At 40.9% G+C, this 9313-nt stretch overlaps 1 pseudogene across 1 annotated transcript; it reads left to right on the top strand.

Moving 5' to 3' along the window:
• Nucleotides 1-547: 547 nt before the first annotated feature.
• Nucleotides 548-1914, top strand: LOC309804370 (ruvB-like 1; annotated as a pseudogene). The gene has a single exon. The product of its transcript is annotated as a ruvB-like 1 (transcript).
• The last annotated feature ends 7399 nt before the right edge of the window (nt 1915-9313 follow it).

The raw sequence follows: 9313 nt of genomic DNA, 5'->3' as shown, positions 1-9313 counted from the left end.
TACTACTCATCCATAAGAAAGAATGAAATAATGCCATTTGTAGCAACATGGATGTACCTAAAGATTATCATACTAAGTGAACTAAATCAGAAACAGAAAGACAAATACCATATGATATCACTTATATATGGAATCTAAAATATGACACAAATGAACTTATCTATGAAACAGTCTCACAGACATAGAGAACAGACTTCTTGTTGCCAAGGGGGGTGGGGGAGGGAGGGATTGGAGTTTGGGATTAGCAGATGAAAATTATTTTAACATAGAATGGATAAACAACAAGGTCCTACTATATAGCACAGGGAACTATATTCAATATCCTGTGATAACAGAAAAGAATATGAAAAAGAATATATATATATTTGGTTTATATATATATAAAACAAATCACTTTGCTGTATACCAGAAACTAACACATTATAAATCATTATATACTTCAGTTTCAAAAAAAAGTGTTTTGGGGGCTTTCCTGGTGGCGCAGTGGTTAAGAAACCACCTGTGGGCTGCCAGGGCTCAGCGGGCGCTCGGGCTCCAAGTGCACAGGATGAAGATTAAGAAGGTGAACAGCACCACCAAGACACAGTGCATCACCTCCCACAGCCACGTGAAGGAGCTGGAGCTGGACGAGAGAGGCCTGGCCAAGGCAGTGGCCTCGGGGCTCACGGGCCAGGAGACCGCGCGCAAGGCATGTAGTGTGATAGTGGAATTAATCAAAAGCAAGAAATTGCCTGGAAGTGCTGTCTTGTTGGCAGGGCCTCCTGGAACTGGAGAGACAGGTCTAGCTCTGGCTATTGCTCAGGAACTGGGTAGTAAGGTCCCTTTCTGCTGGATGGTGGGGAGTGAAGTTTACTCCACGGAGATCAAGGAGACAGAAGTGCTGATGGAGAACTTCCGCAGAGCCATTGGGCTGCGGCTAAAGGAGACCAAGGAGGTATATGAAGGTGAGGTCATAGAGCTCACCCCATGTGAGACGGAGAACCGCATGGAGGGCTAGGGCAAGACCATCAGCCACATGATCATAGGGCTCAAGACAGCCAAGGGGACCAAGCAGTTGAAACTGGATGCCAGAGTTTTTGAAAGTCTGCAGAAAGAGTAAAAGCTGGAGATGTGATCTACATCGAAGCCAACAGTGGGGCCGTGAAGAGGCAGGGTAGGTGTGACACCTACGCCACAGAATTCGACCTTGAAGCTGAAGAGTACGTCCCCTTGCCCAAGGGGGATGTGCACAAGAAGAAGGAAATCATCCAAGACATGACCTTGCATGACTTGGACGTGGCCAACGCATGGCCCCAGGGGGGACATGACATCCTGTCCCTGATGGGCCAGCTCATGAAGCCAAAGAAGATGGAGATCACAGACAAACTCTGAGGGGAGATTAACAAGGTGGTGAACAAGTACATCCACCAGGGCGTGGCAGAGCTGGTTCTGGGGGTTCTGTTCATTGATGAGGTCCACATGCTGGACATCGAGTGCTTCACCTACCTGCACCAGGCGCTGGAGTCTTCCATTGCCCCCACTGTCATCTTTGCGTCCAACCGAGGCAACTGTGTCATCAGGGGCACGGAGGACATCACCTCTCCTCAAGGCATCCCTCTCGACCTTCTGGACCAAGTGATGATCATCCGGACCATGATGTACACCCTGCAGGAGTTGAAACAGTTCATTAAAATCCGAGCTCAGACAGAGGGAATCAACATCAGTGAGAAAGCGCTGAACCACCTGGGGGAGATTGGTACCAAGACCACTCTGAGGTACACGGTGCAGCTGCTGACCCTGGCCAACCTGCTGGCCAAGATCAACGGGAAGGACGGCACTGAGAAGGAGCACGTCGAGAAGATCAGTGAGCTCTTCTATGATGCCAAGTCCTCAGCCAAAATCCTGGCTGACCAGCAGGACAAGTACAAGAAGTGAGACAGCCGAGGTCTTCTGCAAGGAGACTCTGGGTGGGCCCGGTCCCAGTCCAGCCTGTGGGTAGGATGCTTGCCCCCAGGTTGGGCTCTGTCCTCACTCGGGCGGGTGGCAGTGTTGTCAGTTTAGCATAGAAGGGTTTCTTTTTAAATTATTGTGACTCCTCCCGTGGTTGCACTGAAGAACCCTGCCTTATCTGGTGTGTTTTCTAATAAACGCTGATAGGTTATTTTGATGATTAAAAAAAAAAAAAGCCGCCTGCCAATGCAGGGGACATGGGTTCAAGCCCTGGTCCAGGAAGATCCCACATGCTGCAGAGCTACTAAGCCTGTACGCCACAACTACTGAGCCTGCGCTCTAGAGCCCACGAGCCACAACTACTGAGCCCACGTGCCACAACTACTGAAGCCCACGCACCTAGAGCCCGTGCTCCACAGCAAGACAAGCCACTGCAATGAGAAGCCCGCATACCGCAACGAAGAGTAGCCCCTGCTCGCCACAACTAGAGAAAGCCTGCGTGCAGCAATGAAGATCCAATGCAGCCAAAAATAAATAAATAAATTTTTTTAAAAAAAGTGTTTTTGAACAGCTGCCTTAGAGATGTCATTGGTGTCTATAGAACCAAAGTGAATTGCTCCCAAGGGCATGGTATGGCCTGATTAGCACTGAACTTCTACAGACAGCAACAGGCAATAGAATTGGGAGAGAGCCATGGGACTTCCTTATCCAAATGTGTCTGGCCAGTGTCACAAAGCCAAATATGACTTTGAGTCCTGTGAGTCATTGGCACTTTCTGTCTCTTTTCTCCCCTATTCATGTTAATTGCTATAGGCTCATTTCTTAATTCACTTGAGAGACATTCACTGGGGTCCATTTTTTGTCAGGTATCAGGTTGAGTAGTTTACATACATTATTATCTCATTTAATTCATTCAACAGTTTAGTGAGGCAGGCATTATTTTCATCTTCAATTTTCACAGATGAGGAAAAGGGCTCAGACACCTATGTGCTGTACAAGGGCCACTGATCAAGAGTCATCTAACAGGGTTCAAGCTCAGGTGTCTCACATTCCGAAGGTCACAGCATGGACCATGGAAAGACAGGTCCTTCTGTATCACAGGCAGACCTATGGTGGCAACATTATAAGCAAGGACTTGGAAACATGCAGACCTCAGTTGTTGCTGATATCGTTTTTAGTTTGTTTGGAAAATTAAGAAAGTAATTGTCTAACATTGATGGTTGTTGTCATGACTAAATTAAATACTGTATATAAAATCCTAGAACATAATAAGCTTTTATGAAATGGTGACTATCAATAATAATGTTAACAATAGTAATTGGACTTTGATGTGGGTGGTATGACACTTTGTAGGAGGTAAGAAAATATATATAACAACGTGAAGTATAGCAGGAAGTTTGGGAGTTGGGTAGCCGGCTTGAGGAATTGTAATTAGAGATACAAAGATCACTGGAGGTGGGTTCCAGTGTGGTGAGGGCCTCCTCGTTGAGTCCATCCTGGCCTGGTGGGCCCCAGCAGCCTAAGAGATGGAGTAGAAGTTTGTGTGTGGCCACCGAGTTCACAGAGCTTTGTTCCACTCCTGCTGGGGAGGGACATGATCAGTGAGGGATGAGATTCATGCAGCTGAGACCTTGCGAAAGGAGTCTGTATGGATGAGAAGCTGAGCCAGGCTCCCCAGGGGAAGCCCTCCACCCTGGCTGTCTGGTTTGTATTAAATGGAGTCAGTCTCTGATTACCTTGGCCAAAACCCCTTTCCCCAGTGGCCCAGGAACTGAAAGATTAGGATCCTTCTGGCAGCTGCTGGCACGTTCTGAACCACAATGTTTGAATTTACTCCAAGGCTGGGAACCAGCTGCCCCATGGAGTGAAAGACGAGGGAATTTCACATGTGCAAGAACCTGAAAGCGGGGAACTTGCTCTGGAAGGAAATGAAGTCATAGCTCTTGCAAGCACAGCATTTCCTCCAGACTGGGGGATCACAGCCATGACTTAGACAGCTTGAGAAACTAAAATCCACTATTATAATGTATATTTAGAAGGGGAAAAATTTAGGGAGTGTGGCATGTTTATTTATCATTTATTTGCACACATTTTCAGTGTAGATAAGGCACATCCTTCTCCAGAGGATGACTCATTTCTCTTGGTTTTTATCTTGGGCTTCGTCTGAGAGGAGTGAGGAGTAGTGTGCTTAACTTTAATAAATTTTCTTGCATTTCCTATACATTTATACATATCTCCTCAAGAAATAGCTTAGTTAATAGTTACTGAGTGTCTGCCAACTGAATTGTCATAGATAAATATATATATTTATGGCAGTGTATTTATATTGTGATAGGAACATACACACATATATTTAACTTATTTTGAAATAATTATAGATCTACAGGAAGTGGCAAAGATAGTATAGAGAGGTTCCTGTGTACACTTCCCCCAGTTTTCTCCAATGATTATATCTTACCTAACAACAGTGCTATATCAAAACCAGGAAACTAATATTGGTACAAGGTATGCATAGGTCTATGTCATTTTGTTACATTTACAGGTTAGTGTAACCACTCCCTGACTCAAGATACAGAACTATTATATCACCACAAAGGTCTTCCCCATGCTACCTCTTTATAGCCACACCCATTGCCTTGCCTCCACCATCCCTAACCCCTGGCAACCCAGTAATTTGTTCTCCATCTCTATAATTTTGACATTTTGAGAATGTTGTATAAATGGAATCACATAGGGGACCTCATAAGATTGGCTCTTCTCACTCAACGTAATGAACTTGAGATCCACCCAAGTTGCATGTATCAATAGTTCATTACCTTTTATTGCTGAGTAGTATTCTATGGTATGGTTGTACCATAATTTTTTAAAGCAAATTGTCCTTTTGAATGGACATTTTGGTTATTTCAGTTTTTTGAAATTACAAACAAAACTGCTATGAACAATAATGTATGGAATTCATTTGGATATAAGTTTTCATTGCTCTGGAGTAAATGCCCAGGAGTGTGGTTGCTAGGTTGTATGGTACGTGAATGTATAGATTTCTTTTAAGAAAGTGCCAAGTTATTTTCCAGTGACTGTACTACTCTACATTCCTACCAGCAATAGCTGAGAGATCCAGTTTCTCCACAACCTTGCCAGTATTTGGTATTGTCACTATTTTTTATTATATCTGTTTTAATAGGTTTGCAGTGACATCTTATCATAGTCTTGATTTGTAGTCCCATCAGTTGCATTGCTGTATTTAAACAGCCTTATTGGAATATAATTCACATACCATATAATTCACACTTTTAAAGTGTACAATTCAATGGCTGTTAATTTATTCACAGAGTACTGTATCCATCCCCACAACAATTTTAGAATATTTTTTCACCCCCCAAAGAGACTCCTTATCCCTTAGCCATTACCTTCAAACCTTCCACCTCCCCCCAGCACTAGGACACTACTAATCTATTTACCATCTCAATAGATTTGCCTATTCTGGACTTTTTATATAAATGGAATCATATAATATGTGGTCCTTTGTGACTGGCATCTTTCACTTAGCACAATGTTTTCAAGGTCCATCCATGTTGTAGCATATATTATTACTTCATTATTGCCAAATCATGCTCCAATGTATGGTTATGCTACGTTTTATTTATTAATTTATCAGTTGATGGATATTTGGGTTGTTCGACTTTTGGGCTATTATTAATAATGCTGCTATGAACATTTATGTGCAAGTTTTTGGTGGACATGTTATCAGTTCTCTTGGGTATACACCAAGGGGTAGAATCTCTAGATCATGTGGTAACTGTATATTTAACCATTCGAGCAACTGCAAACTGTTTTCCAAAATGGCTGCACCACTTTACATTCCCACCAGCAGTTTATAAGGGTTACAATTTCTTCCTTGCCTAAAGTGACCATTATATTTCTTTTTGATTAGTGTCATCCTACTGTGATATCTCATTGTGATTTTCATTTCCCTGAAGTCTAATGATGGTAAGCATTTTTTCATGTCTTTATTAGCCATTTGTATATTTCCTTTAGTGAACTATTTTGATACCTTGGCCACTTTTTAATTGGCTATTTGCTTTTTACTACTGAGTTTGAAGATGTGTTTATATATTTTAGACACATGTCCCTTAACAGATACAAGATTTTCTGAATTTTCTCTTATTCTGTGGGTCATCTTTTTATTTGAGACTATTTTTTGAAGCACAAAAGTTTTTAATTTTGATCATGTCCAGTTTCACTATTTTTTCCTTTGTTGCTTATGCTTTTGGTGTCATATCTAAGAAAACATTGCCTAATCCAAGAACTTGAAGATTTACACCTTTCTTTTAAGAGTTTTATACTTTTAGCTCTTACACTTAGGACTATGATACATTTTGAGTTAATTTTTCTATATGGTGTGAGGTAGGAATCCAAATTCACTCTTTTACATGTAGAGACCAGTTGTCCCAGCACCATTTGTTAAAAAGACTATTTCTCCTCCATTTAATTGTCTTGGCATTCTTTTTTCTTTTCTCTTTTTCTTTTTTTTTTTTTTTTTTTTGGTCCTGCTGCTTATGGGATCTTAGTTCCCTGACCAGGGATCAAATCAGGGCCCTTGGCACTGAAAGCACAGAGTCCTAACCACTGGACCACCAGGGAATTCCCTGTCTTGACATTCTAATCAAAATCAACTAATCAACTGACTACATGTCACACTTTTTAGAATTGTTTTTTTTTTTCTATCCTCAAACTCCAGTTCCTGAGAACTAAGCGATTTAGCTTCCAAAGGATTAACTACTGCTTGATCTAAATCTTCAGGAGCAAGGATTTTAAAACTGTGAAGAGTCACTTGCCCCTTATGTTAAATGAGATCCAGATACTTTTTTAGAGAGTAACTTTAGATCTGGATGAGAGGAAATACCTAGTGGCTTTGGATAACTATGGGGAGAAGGGGAATAGGAGAAGGGGGCCAAGAATACATGACAATCCCAAAGATCAACTTTACTTTTTCAGTTTTTTCAGCTGTACCTTTAATTAGTCTTGGGTTTTGATTGTTCGGCCTCCCTCTAGTCTCCACAGTACAGTATGGCCTCACTCTGGCTAAAAATGCAAGATTTTGCATCAGATAAACATGGGATCCAATCCCAGATCCTTTGTTGCTTCCTACCTGTTTGATCTCTTCAAACTTCAGTTTCTTCTTTTGCAAATTTGAGATAACAATTATGTCTACCTCAATGGATTGTTTGAGCACGAGGTAATACAGGTAAATATGTAGCACTACCATGGCATATTAAAAATATTATCCCTTATTATTTTCTCTATCCAAAATAAAACCTTATCTGTCCTGTGTTCTATTCCCTTGGATCCTGCTTTGTAAGATGGGATAATCCGCTAATATGATTTTAAAAAATCCTACTAACCTCTTAGTAGGTTTGACATATTTTTCTTTAGGGGAGTAGAGAAGATTTCAATTTTCTTGTATGCTTTAATTTCCTGAGTGTATTACAAGCTGTATTACATTACATTTACTATTTGGGGGTTTTAAGGGTCCTAACGTGATACTAAGCTTCTATTAACATGTGATAGAAAGGGAAAAAGTCCAGGAATCTGTAAAACCCCAAGGCCCTTCTACCTACTCCCTATGACTGTAGGCAAGTTGCTCACCTGCTGTGAGCCTCACTGTCACCACTTGTAAAATGGGGATAAAATACCAGCCTGGACTCTTGCGCAGAGTTGCTATGACATTCAAAGGAGGTAAAAACTGTGCAGAGCTTTAAAAATTGTAAAGTTTGCTGTATCTGTAAGATGGCTTTTATTATTTCATTGAAGTATACAACCAGTGAACTCTTTGACAAAATATCAATATTAAATTTTTTTGTTATTTTTCATTAATATTGTACTACTGTATCAGTGGCCTTAAGAGATATAAAAGAGGACAGTAAGGTCAAAAGCTTTAGCTATGAAACAAAGCAGGGAGTCAAATTCAGAATGCACAGTTGTGGTTCAAGGCTGTAAGATGTTTTGAAGGGTTAATGCTCATTGTTTTTGCATTCTTTTCTGAAACCTTAGTGGGCTGGCTCTCTCAAGGCTTTCTTTCTTAGTGGTATGATCTTTGGTAACAGGAAATAGATGAACTCAACTTATAATTTTCAGAGCCTTAATTTTAGGGCCAAAGAAATGGTCCCACAGGCTTTTGTCTGGTCATTTAAGAAACCTGATACTCCATTGTGTGTGTCTGTATGTGTGTGCGTGCATGCACACATGGTCACAGCAAACGTATTTGAAATTCACTGATTCTTACAATTTAACATCAGGTTCTTTTGTTACATTCAAATACAATTAAATTATTTTGTATTTAAAAATAGGAACTATCCATTTCCCTAAAAGTAGCCTTAACCCCTCTCCTTCCATCTGAATATTTACAAAGAAAAATGTCTAAGATGATGGTCACCTAACGATACTGATGATTAATTCTGTATGGTATAGTTTCGGGGGAAATTTTACTGTCACCTTTATATTTTCCTATTTTTTTGAGGGTTTTCCCCCTAACTTTTTATTTTAAAATAATTGTAAACACAAAGTTAGGAAAATAGGAGTCCCATGTAGCTTCTCCCTACGGAAACAACTTATGACTATAGTACAATGGCAAAGCCAGGAAATTGACTTTGGAACCATACAAACTACAGACTTGATTCTGATTTCACCAGTTTCAACATGCACTGATTTGTGGCGACACCCCATCTTAACTCTATTTACCCCTCAGTGAGCACTGCTATTATAGTGGTAGGGTGGGGTGCAGAGCACGCTACACTTTAAAGGGATAAACACAGACCTACTTCAAAAAGGCACATTATTGTCCATATGGTAACAAATTGGCAGGAACTTACCTCATCCTTTCAAAATGACTGGTCAGGATGTGCTTGAGCTTATAACAGTCCTGAAGGCCAGTTGTTAAATATTCAGGAATTTTGTCATTGGTAGCTTGAAATCAGCCATGGTGGAAGCATTTACCTCAGAGAAATCTGCAAAGAGTATAAACCAAGGCTCGCCCTCTCTTTCTTGAGCCTGCTGACCAGCACATCGCTGTTTGCCTGGCCGTTGACAGCTTGTCTTGGCTGATCCAATTTCCCCATATACATCTCCTCAATTCGGTCTCGGTAAAACCTTATTCCCCAGTAGGATGTTTCCTTATCATTCATGATGCTTTTTTCCTCAGGGCTGTAGACTAGGCAGCTAGATAGTCTAAAAAAAAAAAAAAAAGAATTTTCTGTTAATGGATTCTAATACCTTCATTATGGCCTTTCTTGGTAACTCACTTTCATTTTGCCCAGGGACTTTCTGGAAGATGTATTTGTTTTTAACTCCAAGAGAAGGTTTGGGTGTGTGAGAGAGAGAGGCAGTA

The sequence above is a fragment of the Mesoplodon mirus genome (assembly GCF_964341445.2).
Source record: "Mesoplodon mirus genome assembly, chromosome: 5".
NCBI lineage: Eukaryota > Metazoa > Chordata > Mammalia > Artiodactyla > Ziphiidae > Mesoplodon > Mesoplodon mirus.
This window is presented reverse-complemented; position numbering and strand designations above follow the sequence as displayed.